This window comes from Nicotiana sylvestris, chromosome 12 (assembly GCF_000393655.2).
Source record: "Nicotiana sylvestris chromosome 12, ASM39365v2, whole genome shotgun sequence".
NCBI classification, from domain to species: Eukaryota; Viridiplantae; Streptophyta; class Magnoliopsida; order Solanales; family Solanaceae; genus Nicotiana; species Nicotiana sylvestris.
In genome coordinates, this window is record NC_091068.1 from 111,935,603 (window position 1) to 111,956,203 (window position 20,601).

Consider the following 20,601-nt stretch of genomic DNA (forward strand, 5'->3'; position numbering starts at 1 on the left):
CATCTTTACATATCCAGTGAATCTCCCGGGAAACCGTCTTGTAGTCCATCATATATATGTCCGAAGGATCTCCCGGGATCCCGTCCTGTAGTCTAACTCATAGTGCGCGGGGATCTACCAGAATCCCATTTCGTAGTCCCAAATGTAAATACCCAGTACTGGGGAAATCTACCGGGTGCATTCCCGTAGTTCCATATAACTGTGCAAGAGAATCTATCGGGAATCTAACCCGTAGTCCCAAAGTAAATGTGCAGGGGGATGTACCGGGAATCTAACCCGTAGTCCCAAAGTAAATTTTCAGGGGGGTCTACTGGGAATCTAACCCGTAGTCCCAAAGTAAACAGACAAGGTGGAACTACCGGAATTGCACATCCGTAGTCCCAGAATAAATACACAGCAACAGCAGGAAGATAAACAGAAATAGCAAAATTCATATTAAGGCAATAAGTGATTCTAGCCTAGTATGTTGCACAGAATTCAAGTAAGGCGTTTAAATCAAATGAAGCAATTAAGTCACTTAGACATGCTTTCCAAAGCTAACAACAGGCTTAATAGTGCAAGTAATAGAAATAGGAAAAGAACATACTAGTAAGTACTTAAAGAAAACCGGATTTCCAACAATTAGCACAAGTACGCACTCATCACCTCACGTATAAGGTATTTCAATTACCAAATATACCAATAGGTCCCCCACACAAGGTTAGACAAGCCACTTACCTCGAACCGGCTCAAAATCAACCCAACACCACGTCTTTGCCACGAGTACTCGACTCCAAATGGACCAAATCTATTCAATTCAATTGCATAATGTAAATAACACTTCAATTAACTGATTCTACAATTAAATTCTAAGCTAATACGCGAAATTATGTAAAATGACCAAAACGCCCCTCGGGTCCATGTCTCGTAATCGGGTGAAATTTACATTTTCAGAAACCTCGTACTCTCACGAGTCTATACATAACAAGAACAATGAAATTGGAGTCCAAATGACCCCTCAAATCCTCATTTAAAAGCCTCTTAAACTCAAGCCCTAATTACCTATTTTCCCAAATTTCTCACCACTAATTAGGTCTTTAATCACATAAAAATGAGTTATGAAGTCAAGGATGTTACCTCCAAGTGATTCCCCTTTGTTTTCCTTAAAAATCTCTCTGAAAAGCTTCAAATCCGGATGAAAATGGTGAAAGAATGACTCAATTTCACAAAGGCAACTACTTATATGTTCTGCCCAGCGATTCCCACATTTGCGGCCCTAGAACCGAATCTGCGGTCCCGCTTCTGTGGAAACTATGTCGTATTTGCGACATTCACTTAAAATCCAATTTTTCGCATCTGCGGAGCATTTACCACAGGAGCAGTTCTGCTTCTGCTGACATTTCACCACATCTGCAGTTCCTCAGGAAAATCCCAAATTTCGCTTCTACGGTCCTCTATTCCGCTTCTACGTCTCTGCATCTGCGGTCCCCAAACCGCAGATGCGAAAATACTAGAAGAATAGCTCCTACAGCAACTTCACTCCAAAAATTCCCTCCGTCAACTATCTGAATTCATCCCGAGGCCCCCGGGACTTGACCAAAGGCATCAACATATCCTAGAACCTTATTCAAACTTGTACAAATCTTCAAAACACTTCAAACAACATCAAAACACCCAAAACACATCGGATTCAAGCCTAAGTTTCTAAAATCTTCCAAATACCGCTTTCGATCAAAAACCCAACCAAAACATGTCCGAATGACTTGAAATTTTGCACACACATCCCAAATGACATAACGGAACCACTGTAACTCTTGGAATTCCATTCCGACCCTCGGATCAAAATCTCACTATCGAACCGGAAACTTCCAAAATTCAACTTTCGGCATTTCAAGCCTAAATTAGCTACGGACCTCCAAAACACAATCCGAACACGCTCCTAACACCAAAATCACCCAATGGAGCTAACGGAACCATTGGATTTCCATTCCGATGCCGTCTTCACACTATTTCAACTACGGTCAACTTTCCCACTTAAGCTCTCATTTTGGGACTAAGTGTCACAAAACTCCCCGAAACTCAAAACCGAACATCTTGGCAAATCACATTAAAAGAAATAAACTTGGGAAAAGTAGTTAATAGGGGATCGGGGCGTTAATTCTTGAGACGACCGGCCGGGTCGTCACAGACACTCCTCTCAATGTGTTCCCACCATTTATGAGAGGACGACAGCTTGTTGTGCGGTCCTTTGAAAGAATGGGCACATCCTGCCCTACTTTCACATTCCCCCACACATCGGATGATCCATGAACGAAGTATGACATATTTCCCTTGTTGTGGGTACGAATTGAATGATACCGGATCGAGACTCGATCTCAACACTGTAGCAAGTGAGGTGAGCCCAACTCGCGCAAAGCTTAGACAGTGCTAAAAAATGGAGCTGAACACAGCCGCTAAATCTAAAACCACAATTCCATCAACCATTCAAACACCAGGCAGAGCAAGAAACACTACAATGCTGCCCCCTTTCATCGACCCATTGGATCGAGGTACGGAAAATTTCATTTTGGTTTACCCTCTATTGGTTTAAACACGAACACGAGCGCCCGCATAGGCAAGCGAGCAAAGGAGCATTCTAACTAGAAATAATGGAAGGAAAACTACTACCAAATAATCGAAATGCCGCCCACCTCAAATACCTCAACAAAGAGGACACACCTCAAGTCGTACTCTCTTTCCCTCACCCGGGTTTCTCCCCAATCGGGTCCTCGAGGAAGTTTCTAATGGGGCGACGAGGGGGACGTCTCAAAGTTCAAATTATAATTCATCGCCCCGCCTGTCGATGACCTCTCCAGGCCAAACAATGAAGGGACTAGATTCATGGAAACTTCTCCAATATATGTATGAAATGAACATGCACGACACTCTCCAGTGAGCGAAACATCAACATTTTATACTCCCCATCATCGTATTCTACAATGCAAGAAAAATTGAATAAACTGGGACTTACCAAGAAAATGCATCATATTCTCCAACGCAAGCAAAACTAAGCAAACTGGGACTCACCCAGGAAATGCAAAAATTAAGCAAAACTAGGCCCCAGGGAACGCCCAAAATTCTCCAGAAAAAACAAAACCGAGTACACCAGGATCCACTCTAACATATTCACAAACAATATGATGACATGTGGTTCTCCAAAATATGACAATGAAACAACGGATTACTTTCCCAAGTTCGAAGCTTCCCGGTCAATTTTGCCAATGCGCTCTTCGAGCCTCGCCTCCCTTAGTGTGGTCATTGCCCACTCAGATTCATGTTCGGATTGGAGGACGTGGATAGTGTCCTCCAACATCGTCGCCCTTGCTACAGTTGATGCCCGAGAATTCTCAGCACTCTCCAACTCGGACACTTTCCTCTCTAGCTCGGCCAATTTCCCCATCCACTCGGCACTCAAAGCCTCTACTCTGGCGTCATTTTGATCAAGTTCAGACTGCAACGACAACACTTTCGCCTGAAGATGCTCACACTCTACGGCGACCCCCTTTCCCAACTCGAGTTCCTCGTCCTTTGCACGAAGTAGATCCTCGAGCTCACTGTTCCTGCGAATGGACTGCATTAGCTCCTGGTCCCTTTTTTCCAACTCCTCCCCAAGAGATTGATTATTGGCGCTCGCCCTGAGCCACTCATGCATCTCACGGCACTTGTTGCGGGATCACCGATACTTTTCCAACATCATTAGAAAAATCTTAGCCCGAGTGTCGGCCCTATGAGCAGTTTCTATCACAGGATGTAAGACTGAAAAGACAAAAAAAATAACAAACAAAAAGAAGAGAAGATAAAAGAGTCGGTAAAGGCTAAGGCCGCCAAAAACAACAGGAACATGAGAAAGAAACAAAGAGGAGAAACTTACCCTCAGGCCCAAAACGGCCACTTCATGCATCAAATCGACGTCACTAACATCCTGAAGAGCCTCACACTCAGCCTAGGAGCATAAAAGGTCAAATTGAAGCACCAAACCCTCCGTGTCCCGTAGAAAATTTAGCTCCGATGGAATCTCAAGTATACGGGAAAGACCTCCCACTCTTACCATAGTACGGGTAAAGCCCTCTTCGAACATCCTGACTTCATCAGATCAAGATCGGATTCAGACTCGTAATCATCAACCACGATACCTTTTCCCCCTCTCCGTGGCCGAAGACAGGGCGCGAGTCGACCTGGATGACGAAGCGTCATCACAATAGAAATGGTAGCCTCAAAGCTCCGTCACTCCACCATAATAGCCTATTGATCAATCACGACAGGCCTCTACCAGCAGATTGACCTCTGTAACCGGGTCAGCACCATCACCAATTCAGATACCGGCACGGGGGGCTCACCTCCCGAAGATGCCTCAACTGGAGGAGCAAGTTCTAACTCCACTCGCCGTCTTTTCGATGGGCCCTCTCCGTTATCATCATGGGAAGATTCGCCCGTTGAATGGATGGTAAAAGCTGAAGTCTCATATCGAGGAGTTGTCTCCATACGCACGACCCCGACCGCATGAGCAGATTGAGTAGCAAACCTCGATGCAGGCCGAGTAGCGGCCCTCGGAGCGGGTCGTGCAAGAGGCGTCGGTTGACAAAACGCAAGCGAAGGAGCCCTCGCCTTTCGCACTCTCCTTGCCAGCAAAGAAAGACATTCATACAACGATGAGATCAAACCATAGAGCACAAAAATATATAGCCTTTGCAGTGGGCTGACTCACTAGTAAGAGGCTTATGCCCATATCTCTCGTAGAAGGCCGCCCACTCGCGAACCCCTACTGTATGGGGAAGAATGTCATTCACCCACTCACGGATGTCATCGACTGGCGGGGAAGGCAATCTCTCAGCTGCGAAAGCAAAATCATATTAGCATCGCCATCTAAAAACAAAAGTAATTGTCCACTGCCTTAAAGGAAGATAAAATAAATAATATAAAACTCACGGGCGAAGTTCCACATCTCGGGGAACCCTGCCGGGTCCGTCACAAGGTGCTCGATCCGTACGTAAAAGTAGCTTTCCCAGAAACGGCAATTAACCTTGTCGTCCATATTGACCACCAAACTCTTTATCCCTCGGTGTCGCATGTGGATCATCGTGCCTCGAATAAGTTGAGGGGCAAAGATATTGAGCATATGCCCCAAAGTGACCCCTCGACCAGCGAGCTCTGCGTACTTGAGCCGCATGAGGAAGAGTTTGTACATGTAGGGTGACAACTGAGCCGAGCACATATCATAAAAGCGGCTGAAGTCTATCACTAGAGAGGGGAGATAAAGCGTATACCCGACAACAAAAGGGTACGCATAGAATGCACAATACCCCGGGCGGTGAAAGTGAACAATATCCTTTCCTGTCGCTGGCACCATTTCAATATGGTTCAGAATTCCCCACCTGGCCTTGAGCGCCGCTATCGCCACTTCATCCATGGTAGAGGGTGCAAGATCCGGTTCTTCTCTGGCAGGGCTGTTGAAATCAGTCCATAATTTCCCTGGACGAGGCAGTATCTCAGCCGCTATTGGAACTCCCTCTTCTTCCATCGCCTCCACTCCTTTTTTAAGCGGCACCGGAGCTTCGACGGGCCTGTCATTTTGGGAAGAGGAACCAGCCATTTGCCTGAATTTAATCGGAATAAACTAGAGTGATGATGGAAAAGAGAGGATGGTCACATCAAAACTCTGGCGGAGGCAGAAATATGAAGCCGAGAGTATGAAGTATTGAAGATGGAGATTTGCAAAATTCTCAGGTGAATTGAAAAGCGCAATAATGAAGTGGTGGCTTCCCCCTATTTATAGAGATATAAACGTTCTGAGTGGGAAACCCAAGAGCCGCCAATCAAAAAATTGAAAAGGCACGAGAAACGATACGGTACCTGAGAAATGTGTGCCATAATGATGCACGATAGGAATTCACGATGTTTCGGATCGATGCAATGATTCCGCTTCGAACTGACGTAACGGTTCGATGGCGCCACTGATGCGTCATGTTATCACCATGCCTTAAGGGCCTCATTCGACGCGTAACATTCAAATTTTTCCTAGCTCTTGAATCAACGAAATCCATCCATTGAACTCGCCAAGAGGCGACCCAACAGACGGAGGGACTAACTGTATGAGTCAAAATCTGACCATAAGTGGTCGTCGTCAAGAGGAATGATAAGGATTTGACCAGGCTGTAATCATGCCCAAGGGGCGAGACAGCCAAAAGCACCTCGTCCATCGCCAGGGTCGAACCATCAGAAAGTATTCATCTTAGAACAAGTGTCGTGTTCGAGTAGATAAAGAAAGGTACAGTCGTAAGAAAGCACACCAGTCAAAGACCATTGGATAAAAGGAAAAAGAACTATATATATGGGGGGTTCCTTAGAAGGAGGGGGAGAAGGAAAAAGGAAATAAGAGGAATCCCTTGTTTGTCGACAACTATTTTCTCTTCCCCTTCTTTGCTCCCTTGTTCATGGTGCATCTCTGCCCTGGATCTATTTTCTCTTCCCCTTCTTTGCTCCCTTGTTCATGGTGCATCTCTGCTCTAGATGTAAGCTCATCTCTCATGTTTGATATACGATTACAGCATCAATAAATCTTATACATTCTTACTCTTCTTTATTTCGCGCTTTATATGTTTGGATCTAAGGTTAATTATGTTTGGCTAAGATTTACCTTCTTTATTATCATTAATTAGTTTGAAAAAAGGATTTTAATCTTTTTACTCAAACACTAACTAGAGAGGTAGTTGAAAGATCATCGAAGGGAACAGAACTATGGCTGAAGACAAGTTATTGTGGCGGTAACTCTACTTAGAAGATTGGAGATCCCAATATCTAGGTTCAAGGCGATCAAACAAAGTCATTAATGACGGTTCAACATTGTCAACCAAAATTTTGGTCCATTCTCGTGATAAGACAATGTTCAGTATCAAAGATAAAGCATTAAGTCTTTTTAATAGTTTCTAAATTTGATACGGGATATATCAAAGAGTGTATCTACGGGATGACTAGGAATCACCTATGTAAGTGTGAAGTGTTAACCGCTTAAAAGAGAATTTTGCAAGGCCAGTTCTCGGTGTACTTATGAAACCAGGCGGTATTCATGGCTGAAACGAACACAACAACGAGAACCAAAGATTATTAAGGGTTGATCGTGTGACTTATGGTTGTCTAGATATACACCAAAGTTCGACGGTTCAAAGATATCAAATCTACCGATTGATGGAGTATATCCGGCAAAGTTCACTGTGGAAAGTTCAAAGGGAAACCTACTTATCCAAATACGATTAATCCTTGTTATAAATTACAGTTTTTCATGCATATTTCCATGATACAGCCATTCCCCATTCATGTGGGGGATTGTTGGGTTTTAAGCTTGTTAGAGCTTAAAAATAGAGTGAATGGGAAATGGAGGAAAAAATAAAAAATTTGAATTTCCTCTTTGACAAAGAGACATTGTACCATATTGGAGGAGGAAAAAAGTTTTGATGGGTATGTATACAATTGTACTTCTTCTAGCTCTTAATGAGTTGAGAAGAAGGCAAGCCTCGCGCCATCATCATCGTCGCTCGCTCGGCTCGGCTTCGGCTTCAGCTTCGGATTTAGATTTGGTCAAATGATCTAATTGATTGATCAATTTTTTGGACCAAATTTATTTGTTAATATTAATGCAATATTATTCAATCCAAATTAGTCCAATTCTGTAACGGTAATTTAATTTGTCCTCCATTTTGCTTTTCCCATTTTAATTTGAATTTGGTGGTTTCCATAAATTGCTATTTTATAAAATAACCATTTTGAATTGTAGCCTTACATGAAGAGTTGCAACTCTTCTGTATTACCCAATGTTTTGGCTAGAAATACATGACCTCTCCCCCAGATTTTTCTTAAGAAAATTCTGATTTCTCCTTCATCCTTCTACATTGTTTTTAATAGAAAGAAAGTACTAAGTGTGATTTTCAATTGTTCTTTGAGTTCATTAGTCCCTGCGGTTTGAAGTACCGCTACACCAGTGAGGTTATCCGTTCTATCTTGGGAGGAAATAATCCTAAACTTCGGGTACTATGAGGGAATTAAGTTCCTTTAGGAAACACTGTGAATTCAATGGGTTCGGATCAATTTCTTTTTTTTTCTCCATTTCTGATTTTTTCATTGCTACTGATTTTGAATATATTTTTGAACACAGAATGTTGGGTTTTGTTATTATTTATTAAATAATAAAAGAGGTGTGAATGGAAAATAGTGGAAAAGAAATGGAAGGAAGTGAAATTTTGAATGAGTTCATTTCACTAATGCACTTTGTCCCTCATTGGTAGAAGGAAAGAATTATTTGTGCATATATAGAGAAGCACATCTTTTAGCTCTTAAAGAGTTAAGAAGAAGGCAAGCCTCGCGTCGTCGTCATCGCTCGCTCGGCTCAACTTTGGCTTCAGTTTCAGATTCAGATTCAGATTTGGATTTCGATTTGGATTTGGATTTGGATTTGTTCAAAGATCGATTAATTGATTAATATTTTTGGACAAAATTCTTTTCAAATATTTAATTAATTAATTAATGAAAATTCAATCCGGGATAACCCATGACCCGCGACCCGGTCCGGTTTGGCCCGTTTTCTTTCTCGAATTATTTTAAATTCGTTTTAATTTTCCCGCAATATTTCCAACAACTATGGCTATTCTGAAACAGTGTCAAACTTATTCCAACAGCTATGGCTGTTCTGAAAGGTTGCAAACCTTTTCAGAAACAGTATCAAATTGGCTATAAATATTCCTTCAAATTCCAGAATATTTACTTACGAAATTTTCTGATAGTCTTCTTCTTCTTCTGCACAAAAATTCCAGTGTGTTTTACAGCCTTCGAGTGGTTCGCTGTTCATCGGCGTTTTTGGTACCAACACTCCGGTGAGTTAAATCGTTCTATCCTGGGAGGATATATTCCAGAACCTCGGGTACTTGAGGGGAATAATTTCTTTTAAGGACACACTGTGTATTCAGTGGACTCGATTTGTTCCTATACTATTTTCGAAATTTATTTTGAAGTTCAAATACTATTTTCAGAATTTATTTCTACTAACTTTCTGTTTCTGTTTTCAGAAAGATTATTGTTTTATTTATTTACAGCAATGCAGATTACTAACAATCTTAAGGAAATTATTTATTATATTCTGTATTCTGTTTGTGGAGATTAAAACCTGTGTGGTTTTCTACTCCGTCTGAATTTTACTATTCTGATTTGAAGATATAAAAACTTCATCAGAGTATTGAAATTCAAAAAACGATTTGAAGAACATAAAAACTTCATTGTTTTTTTTGTAAAACAGTATATAAAAACTTCGGTTGCTTTTATTACATACTGTTTATTATTACAGTATTATTTACTGTTATGTTTTTGCCATTAATTGAACTCTTCTGTTGTTGACAGTGAGAAATGGCAATTGATAACGGAAATCCTTCTCCGACTATTGGTGCAATGACGATAGCCTCGTCAAGCCGCACTGTTGTTCCTCCGACCGAGAAACCGAGGAAATTTTCTGGAGCCAATTTCAAAGGATGGCAGCAAAGGGTGTTCTTCTGGCTTACCACACTTGGTATGCAGAAATTCACTAGTGAAGAGCCTCTAGTGCCTGCTGCGGACATGTCGGACAATGATAAGTTCATGATTGTTGAGGCATGGAAGCAGGCAGATTTTCTTTGCAAAGGCTATATCTTAAGTGCTTTAGAGGATGACTTTTTACAATGCGTACAGTGCAATGAATACTTCGAAAGAATTATGGGACGCACTCGAGAACAAGTACAACACAGAAGATGCATGCTTGAAGAAGTTCATGATTGCCAAGTTTCTAGACTATAAAATGATAGACCGCAAAACTGTGGGAACCCAAGTTCAGGAGCTTCAACTTATTTTTCACGACCTTATTGCTGAAGGTATGGTCATGAATGAATCAATTCAAGTGGTTGCTATGATTGAAAAATTGCCTCATTCATGGAGAGATTTCAAGAACTATCTTAAGCACAAGCGTAAAGAAATAAAGTTGGAAGATCTCGTGATACGTCTAAAGATCGAGGAAGACAACAAAACAGCCAAGAAGAAGTCTCGTAGAAATTCAATGATCGTGGGAGCTAATATCGTTGAGGAGACTGCTCCAAAAAGTAAGAAGAGGAAGAGGTCTTGTGGACAAACTAACTAGCAGAATAAAAAGAAATTCAAGGGCATCTGCTACAATTATGGAAAAGTTGGTCACAAAAGCCCTGATTGTCGTCTCCCGAAAAAGGATAAGAAGAAGGGACAAGCCAACATAGTAGAGAAGAATGATGACATTGATGATCTTTGTGCAATGCTTTCGGAATGCAACCTAGTTGGAAATCTGAAGGAGTGGTGGATTGACTCTGGAGCCACTCGACATGTTTGTGCTGTCAAAGAAGCATTTACGACTTACTCTACTTCTTGTCCCGAAGAAGAAATTTCCATGGGAAATAATGCAACAACCAAGATTAAAGGTTATGGGAAGATATTCCTGAAGATGACTTCCGGCAAGGTGTTAACACTCAACAACGTTCTTCATGTTCCTACTATTAGAAAGAATTTAGTTTCTACTTCTTTACTTGTAGAGAATGGATTTAAATGTGTATTTGTTTCTAATAAAGTTGTTGTAAGCCAGAATGAAATGTTTGTTGGAAAAGGCTACCTCACGGAGGGCCTTTTCAAACTCAATGTAATGGTTGTTGACAGTATGAATAAAATTTCAGCTTCTTCTTATTTATTGGAGTTAAATGATTTACGGCATATTCGTTTAGGACATGTCAATTATAAAACCTTGCAGAAGTTAATTAATTTAGAAGTATTGCCTAAATTCGAGTGTAATAAATTGAAATGTCAAATATGTGTTGAATTTAAGTTTGTAAAACATCCTTATAAGTCTGTTAAAAGGAATTCAAATCCTTTAGACTTAATTCATACTGACATTTGCGATATGAAGTTGACACCATCTCGAGGTGAAAAAAAGTATTTTATTACTTTTACTGACGATTGCGCTAGATATTGTTATGTTTATTTGCTTAATAGTAAGGATGAAGCAATTGAAGCATTTAAGCAATACAAAAATGAAGTGGAGAATCAATTGAATAAAAAGATCAAAATGATTAGAAGTGATAGAGGTAGAGAATATGAATCTCCATTTGCAGAAATATGTTTGGAATATGGAATTATCCATCAAACTACTGCACCTTACACACCTCAATCGAACAAATTGCGGAAAGGAAAAATTGGACATTAAAGGAAATGATGAATTCTTTAATAATAAATTTCGGATTACCGCAGAGTTTGTGGGGGGAAGCTATCCTTACAACTAACTGAATACTCAACAGAGTACCCCATAACAAAACACAATCTATTCCATATGAAAAATGGAAAGGAAGAAAATCCAACTTGAAATATTTCAAAGTGTGGGGGTGGCACAAGTTCCTTTACCTAAAAGGGTTAAAATCGGACCAAAAACAGTAGATTGCGTTTTCATTGGATATGCTACAAACAGTAAAGCATGTCGGTTTTTGGTTCATAAATTTGATAATCCCGAGATTCATGTTAATACGGTAAAGGAATCAAATAATATTGAATTATTTGAAAGCATTTATCCGTATAAAACTGAAAGCGAGTCGTTAAGTGAAAGACCTAAATGACCTCGGGAAGAACCAAAGGAAAATACTCCAAGTATAGAAGATCCAAGGCGTAGCAAATGTCAAAGAACATCTACTTTCTTTGGACCAGATTTTGTGACATTCTTGCTTGAAAATGAGCCTCAAACTTTTAAAGCAATTATGTCGTCTTCTTATTCAGCATTTTGGAAAAAGGCAGTCAATAGTGAGATTCAATCAATTTTGGATAACCATACATGGAAATTGATTGATCTTCCTCCAGGAAATAAGCCTTTAGGTTCGAAATGGATTTTTAAATGAAAAATTAAAGCCGATGGCACTATTGACAAATATAAGGCAAGACTTGTTGTCAAAGTTTATAGACAAAAGGAAGGCCTTGATTACTTTGAAACTTACTCGCCAGTAACAAGGATAACATCTATTAGGGTGTTAGTGGCACTAGCGACCGTGTATGGTCTTGAAATCCATCAAATGGATGTTAAAACAGCTTTCTTAAATGGAGAATTAGAGGAAGAGATTTAGATGGAACAACCTGAGAGTTTTGTGGTTCCTGGTAAAGAAAAGAAAGCGTGCAAACTTGTTAAGTCGCTTTATGGACTTAAACAAGCACCCAAACAATGGCATGCAAAATTTGACCAAACAATGTTGGTAAATGGATTTAAAATCAACGAGTGTGACAAATGTATTTACATTAAAAACAATCCAGGTCATGAAGTCATTGTTTCTTTATATGTTGATGACATGTTGATAATGAGTAAAAGTATGACAGATATAACTGCTACAAAATGCATGTGGAGTTGCTGATGTGATCTTAGGAATCAGAATTCATAAGACTCCACAAGGTCTAGCATTATCACAGTCTCACTACATTGAAAAGGTACTTGACAAGTTCAAGTATTTGGATTTCAAAATTGTCAAAACTCCAATTGACTTGAGTTATGCACTTCAAAAGAATGAAGGTGAAAGTGACTCACAACTGGATTATGCAAGAGTATTGGGAAGTTTGATGTATATCATGAATTGTACTCAACCAGATATAGCATGTGCTATTAGTAAACTGAGTCGGTTTACAAGTAATCCCAATCAAATACATTGGATGGCAATGAAACGAGTTTTGGGATATCTGAAACAATACCCAAAATTATGCTTTGCATGATAACAAATATCCTTCCGTGATCGAGGGATATACTGATGCAAATTGGATCACCGGATCATTTGAAATTAAATCCACGAGTGGATATGTTTTCACAATTGGGGGTGGAGCAGTGTCTTGGAAATCATCCAAACAAACGTGCATCGCCCGTTCTACAATGGAATCTAAATTCATATCTTTAGATAAGGCCGGTGAAGAAGCTGAATGGCTCCGAAATTTCTTCGTAGATATTCCATTTTGGCCCAAACCTTTGGCACCTATTTGTATACATTGTGATAGTCAAGCGGCAATAGGTAGGACAGTGAGCGTTATGTATAACGAAAAATCTCGTCATATTAGAACCGTTAGACAACTACTCTCTAGTGGTGTTATCACAATTGAATACGTGAAGTCAATAGATAACGTGGTGGATCCACTTACAAAAGGCCTATCTAGAGAGGTAGTTGAAAGATCATCTGACAAGTCATCATGGCGGTAACTCTACCTAGCAGACTGGAGATCCCAAGAGCTAGGTTCAAAGAGATCAAACAAAGTTATGAATGATGGTTCAACATTGTCAATTAACTCATCTCATTCTCGTGATGAAGATAATGTTCAAAAATGAGGTAAAGCATTAAGGATTTTTGATGAGTCAATAAAGCTTAAAGTTTTTTAATGATTTGCTAAGCCTGGCATGATATGACCAGATAGTGTGTCTTTAGGATTACACTTTTAGGAATCACCTATGTGAGTGTGAAGTGTAACCCGCTTCAAGGGGAATGAAAGTAAAGGCCCATTCTCTAAGCACTCATGAAACCAGGCAGTGATCATAGCTGAAATGAACACAACCGTGAGAACCATAGATGGTTAAGGATTGATTGTGTGACTTATGTTGTCTAGGTATACAACAAAGATCGACAGTTTAAAGATATCAAATCTACCGATTGATCGAGTATATCCGATATAAGTTCACTACGGAAAGTTCAAAGGGAAACCTACTTATCCAGATGCAATTAATTCTTGCATGTAAAACACGCACACGTCCGTGCATTCCTTTAAGTTTATAGCCATTCCCCATTCATGTGGGGTATTGTTGGGTTTTGTTATTATTTATTAAATAACAAAAGAGATGTGAATGGAAAATAGTGGGAAAAGAAATTGAGGGAAGTGAAATTTTGAATGAGTTCATTTCACTAATGCACTTTGTCCCTCATTGATAGAAGGAAAGAAAATCTTTGTGTATATATAGATAAGCTCATCTTTTAGCTCTTAAAGAGTTAAGAAGAAGGCATGCCTCGCGTCGTCGTCGTTGTCGCTCGGCTCGGCTCGGCTTCGGATTCGGATGTGGATTTGGATTTGGTCAAAGATCGATTGATTGATTAATCTTTTTGGACAAAATTCTTTTCAAATATTTAATTTCCGGAATAACCTGCGACCCGGTCCGGTTCGGCTCGTTTTCTTTCCCGGATTATTTTAAATCCGTTTTAATTTTCCCGCAATATCAGTGTCAAACATGTTCCAACAGTTATGGTTGTTCTGAAAGGTTGCAAACCTTTTCAGAAACAGTACCAATTGGCTATAAATATTCCTTCAAATTCCAGAATAGTTACTTACGAAATTTTCTGATAATCTTCTTCTTCTTCTGCACAAAAATTCCAGTGTGTTTTACAGCCTTCGAGTGGTTCGCTGTTCATCGGCATTTTTTGTACCAACCCTTCGGTGAGTTAAATCGTTCTATTCTGGGAGGATATATTCCAAAACCTCGGGTATTTGAGGGGAATAATTTCTTTAAGGACACACTGTGTATTCAGTGGGCTCGATTTGTTCCTATACCGTTTTCGAAATTTATTTTGAAGTTCAAATACTGTTTTCAGAATTTATTTCTACTAACTTTCTGTTTCTATTTTCATAAAGATTATTGTTTTATTTATTTACAGCAATACAGATTAGTAACACAGAATACTAACATTACCTCCAATGACCACAAATGTTTCTAAAAGTCTTTAGAAAGAACTTGTCTGCTACTTCCAGGACCATTATAGTAAAGGAGAGAATTATAATCAAATCGATGGGTTGGTTACTCGGTGCCTCGGGTTTGTCGATTCTGGGCCTCGAGGTCGATCTCAGGGCTCGGCTACGAGCTACTGAAGATAATCGGGATAGGGCTAACAGATATGAAATAATCAATGAAGGCTCTTTATGGCCAATGATAAGCAATAAACGATGATCTAATAAGAAGGTAAGAAATGAAAGCAATAATGTCAAGAAAATATGTGAGAGAGTGAAATAGAGAGTTCTTGTATATTTTCGTATGGAGTAACCGAAGTGACCAACCTTTACAAAGTGATAAGGATCTCCTTTATATAGGAGGGAAATCCCATCATAGTATAACAAGCATTAATTACAAAGATATGGAGATGTGACCACTAGATGACATCCGGACTCGGGTCTTAGAGTAGCTTTCTAGGCTTTGTCAGTCCTAGCCACGTGCCTTGGGAACTCCCCATTTTCGCCGTGGCTGTGGTTGACATTATCATAAGATAGAGTGTCAACGAACCTCAAGGGAGGAATCCCGATCGTAGCCTTGTAGCCCCGGACCTCAAGACGGTCTTCCGAGGTGCTTTCATAATGAGAAATTGAACCCTCTGATTTCACCGTATATAGATAGTCCCCGCGTTTCTTAGAGAGGAGTGATAAGAAATGGTTTTGACACCCAACTCTTTAGGCTTCCCGTAGTTATGTCACGCTGACGATTTCATACTTATGATGTAAGCCTCCACGATAACCGATACATCTCATGGACTTGTCTTCTCAGCGTCATTCAATGTGCTACCAATTCCCATTCTTCATGGCGACCGTATCGTCGTCGATCCAGATCCCAATGGCCCATTGATTGCACCTGTCAATACCTCTTCTAAAGGCGTTGATGGCATTGTAGGCCACACTATCATCCCCTATAAATGGGGCCTTTCCATGCTAAATTTTTATTCAAGTGTTTCTCAACATCTTTTCATTCATTTCTTCTCATTCTCATTATCCTTCTCTTATTGCTACCCGTCATGCCTGGGGTTTCCGACCTTACGGCGACATTCTTACCAATCGTGCCATAGCCCTTTACCTAGGCTTTGTTGTGCCGACCGAGATTACACTGTCTCGTTGTTGTTGTCGTTATTGTTACGGCTATCACTGTTGTCGTCATTAGACCGAGGTGACGAGACGAAGGGGGTCGGCCTGTTCCAACTTGGGGGAATATTTGGACTCCACACCGCTGCTCGGGAGAGTGTTCGGACTACACATTGCTCCTTACTCTCTTACCCTGTCCTGGTGCTGCACTTCATCCCTAGGGTCTTTTCCCAAGGGATAAAATGGCACATCGGCCATTAAGCTCGCCTGGCACGATGTCCTGGAAGGTGGACCCGGAGCGGCCGTGCGAGCAGGGTTGAGGCCCGCCGAATCTTCAGCCTTTGGCTTCGGCGGGCTATGTCTCTTTTTTTGCCTCTTCTACATCACCTTCCTCTTCCTTGCCTTCCCGCTTTCCTCTTCTTCATCTTCGGCCTTGGAGATATTGCTCCGAGGGATTGAGCTGGGAACCTAGAGGATTTGGCGGTCGAAGGTATCACCATCGAGGATGTATGCTCGAGGGGGCGGAGCTCGGAGATGCTGATACCGGAGATGAATCTTCGAGAGTAGATTAGGTCCCAAGATTTCACTGCGTGTGTATCATCTCGCTTCTTTGTTTCTGTGTAAGAACCCCTCGTGGGATTTTGTAATCATATGTAAGGACCCCTCGTGGGCTTTTGTAATTGAATGTTTCATGAATACAAAGATATTTTCTCCGATTTTTCTTCGATGCTTGCTATATTCTTTTATGTTTGTGGAGACTCTGAATGCATGGCTCCACTTGCTGTTGCCAATACCAAACCCGAGTGCGAGTATTCTTTCTGGCCTTTGGACGATTAATATGGCCTTGCGCAGAACCCTTTGTAATCCCTTGGATCGAACCCAAAGCGAGCTCGGGTCACTAGGACCTTGACTTCGAGTAGAATGAAAGTAACATGTTGGGCCTTGGAATCACGGTTTATTAGTTAAACTCAGTAGTAACCTTTGAGAAAAAATTTGCTCGGAGGCTCGCGGGCAGAGGCTGCCTTTGATCTCTTGAGGGAAGTCCCCTAGTGGAGGTCCGTTCAAATTCGGACCACCTGGAATCTCGCCTTGGGCTTAGCATAAATAGCCTTAGAGCGCTGTAGATAGATTTTGAAAGAGGGTTTGTCCGATCTCAGACGGTACCCTGGGCCAGGCCCATACAGGTGGGGTTTAAATGCTTCTTTCCTTGGAGCCTGAAAAACCCCGAGGTCGGGTACCACCTCGTGTCTTGTAATGATGTCACTGGCTTTCTGGAGCCTAACCTTGTTCTGATGGAGGTCCTCGAGGTTGGGTACCACCTCGGGACTGGAGAAGGTGTTATTGGCTTCTTGGAGCATAACATTGTTCTAATGGAGGTCCTCAAGGTCGGGTACCACCTCGGGACTGGAGAAGGTGTTATTGGCTTCTTGGAGCCTAACCTTGTTCTGATGGAGGTCCTCGAGGTCGGGTACCACCACGGGACTGGAGAAGGTGTTATTGGCTTCTTGGAGCCTAACCTTGTTTTGATGGAGGTCCTCGGGGTCGGGTACCACCTCGGGACTGGAGAAGGCGGGGCTTGAATTTTTGCTCAGTCATCTTATTAGGTTGTAGCCGCCCTTTTACCATCGAGGTATGCTAACCTTGCGATGTCGATCGACCACGCCCTTCATTGTTGATATCGAGGAAGATGGAGATCGCGGATGGATGAGTCATTTCGTCCGAGTGCGGACCACTGACATTATCCCCATGGAACTTATGTCATTCCCTGAGGAATGGAATCATACACGTAAGTGGTATATTTTGCGCTTTCTTAGTTTTGCCTATATCTAGAACTGGTTTCGTAACCGTGTCTTCCTTTATTCCTCTGCAGCGGTTTCATGGGCATCGGGCGGCGTTCCTGATCTGCCGAATTGGGTTCAAGAATTGGGGACCCACTCAACCTGTGAGGAGTGCAAGTGGCGAGCTTTGTCCCGGGGCATATGGGAAGCAAAATATCATGGTGAGTGTTATGCTATTCTTTCCTTTCCCCTCTTTCATGTGGAGGAGCATATCCCCCTTTATGCGCATTAATATTACTATGGTAGGCAATAGAGAGCCTTTCGAGGCGAGGTCGCGCTCCTTCGGAGAGGGGGAAGGGTTGCCAGCTCCCAGGCTGAAGAACGACAATAATGAACGAGAGGTGCTTTCACAGGGCGATGGCACTCAAAGTAAGGCGGAGCGGGATCAGAGCTTCGGAGCAGAAGCATCATTCGAGCTTGTCGTGTCTGCGGCTCCTGGTTCTGGAAATAGGGTTTTTCCGTTGATGTCACCTTCTTTTTTCGTCGATAGCATTTCGGGAGATATTAGAAATTCGGGGTCGCATACACCGAGCGACCGTGCTTCGACCGGAGTAGGCTCTTTCAGGGCCGAAGGGACTATATTGGTAGGTGTGCGTTCGGCCTTCGAGGAAGCCCAGCGCCTTCACTTTGCGGTGAGTTTCGGCATAGGTTTTTCGAGCTTTGCGCCTTCCCTTCCTTATTGAGTTTTCTTCTACAGGCATTCGACAAGCTTAAGTCTGGGCTGCTTCGTTGTGAAGCCAGGCTACTGAGAGCTCTGGATGAGGAGAGATCCCTAAGGCTCCATTGTGATAAAAAGGAAGTCGCGCTGGTACACTTGTAGTATGAGGTGGGCCGGAGCCTGAATTACGAGAACCAACTAAAGGAGCAGGTAGTTTTCTGTCCCGGGTGAGTGTGCATTCCGCCTCCTGGTTCCAGGGGCTAATACTTAGTTTATTTCAGCTACAGAAAAAGACGGAGGCCCTGGAGCCCCTTCGAGATGAAGTTGGCCGGGCTAGGTGTGAGCATGATGAATTGAAAGCTCGGGCTGAGATCGTTGACACCTGGGTGTAGACATGTAATTTTTGACCCTCCCCAAGATTTTACACATTTTTAGCGTAAATATTTAGTTTAGGTTTAATATCGCTATTTTAAATAGTTTTGACTCTTTTATTTTATTTTATCACTAAAATGAAAATTAAAAAAAAATTCTTTTATTTAGCTAATTAACATTTTTATCTAGTTACTTTAATTTATCTACTTTACATAAAATTCAAAAATACAAAAAATAGTTCCACTTTGTTTTTAGGAATATTATTTTTAATATTTTTGCAATAATTTTAATCTAATTCCATTTTTATCTTTAAATATGATATTTGAAAAGTACCGAAAAAAATAGGTTTGTTTAAATGGTTAGTCTTATTTTAATAGTTATTTTATTTAAGTAGGATAAATTAATAAATGGTGTAGTATTTTTGGTCTTGCTTTAGAAGAAAGAGTATGAAATTTGGGGCTAATTTTGTTTGCTCTTAATTGAAAAGGCCCAATTTCAGATAGCCCAAAACATTGAGCCCATACCCATTTCCTATTTGACCTAACATAATTCCTACCCTTATAAAATAACACTTAACTCCTAAATTCAAAAGGAACTAGACCCCAAAAAAAATAAACGGCGGACATCCCCATTCCCAAAGAGCTAAGAGCTAGCTAAGAAGGATTCCTAGACAAAAAAAAAGAGAAAAATCCAAACCAGCCGTAACAAAAAAGTACAAAAAGGGAAAAGCTTGAACTTGATTCAAGGTTCCTGTTTTGGCAATTGATAATAAAGCTGGACATTTGGTTCGTCCATTTGAAAATGAGGAAAGGCAGAATGGAATTGGTTCGAGTTTCTCCGTCGTCGATTTCGTCCGTTTGCTGAGTTTAAGATTCCCTTCGTCCTCTTCTTCGTTGTAGCTTTATCATTTTTCAAGGATCTGATTTGACCGAAGGTTTTAATTTACCGTTTGATTGGGATTGATTTGGGTTTCGGGTATGCTAGTGTCAATCCGAGGTTCTGGTTTATAATTTCGGTGTTACGGTCCAAGGATTGTTGCTTTGTTTAACCCGATTGATTTGCAATTTTCAGCTTTGTCCATCAATAAAGGTCTATTTCTCAATTTTCACTCTCATTTCATTGTGTTATGATAGCTTGGTGTGCGTGTTGGTTGATTTGTGATTCTACGTTGTTTGACTAATATGTATTAGTTTTCATTTAAATTGTCTTAATTAGTTTTTTTATTTCGATTGTGATGTATGTAGTCTTGGTTCTTGAATAAATGCTTTCAATTAGGTAGATGGAAAAATTGGAGTTGTTTCTTTCTTGGCAAGGAATAAGAATGGGCCATAAGGTGGGTTTTGGACCATAAGGAATCTGGCCAAGTAATAGATCACGTTAGATAGCCTATTTACCCCATTAATATCTTGTTCATAAATTTGGCATCGCAATAATCTCAAAGTTTAGAAAGAATTATGACTATGATTAGTACACTTTAGACGCGTTTTAAATTTATTATCGTGATTATGTATACGTTCGCGTAACATAATTATGAATTTCGTTCTAAAAATAAATCGAGGTATGTGTTCGCGCAACTTCGGCCAAACTTTCTTAATAATTAATAAAGTGTGATTAATTGTGGACACGTACGCGTGACATGATATTTGATGCGCCAAACGAAATGAGTACACGTACGCGTGACTCAATTCTTTAATTACGAATAATTAAGCAATTAAATTCGGTAAAAGGTAAATGAACATAGGTTCTAAAATAAGTAATTAAACAACTTAAGCCAAGTATAAATTGCTAAGTGACCGTGCTAGAACCATAGAATCCGGGAATGCCTAACACCTTCTTTCGGGTTAACAG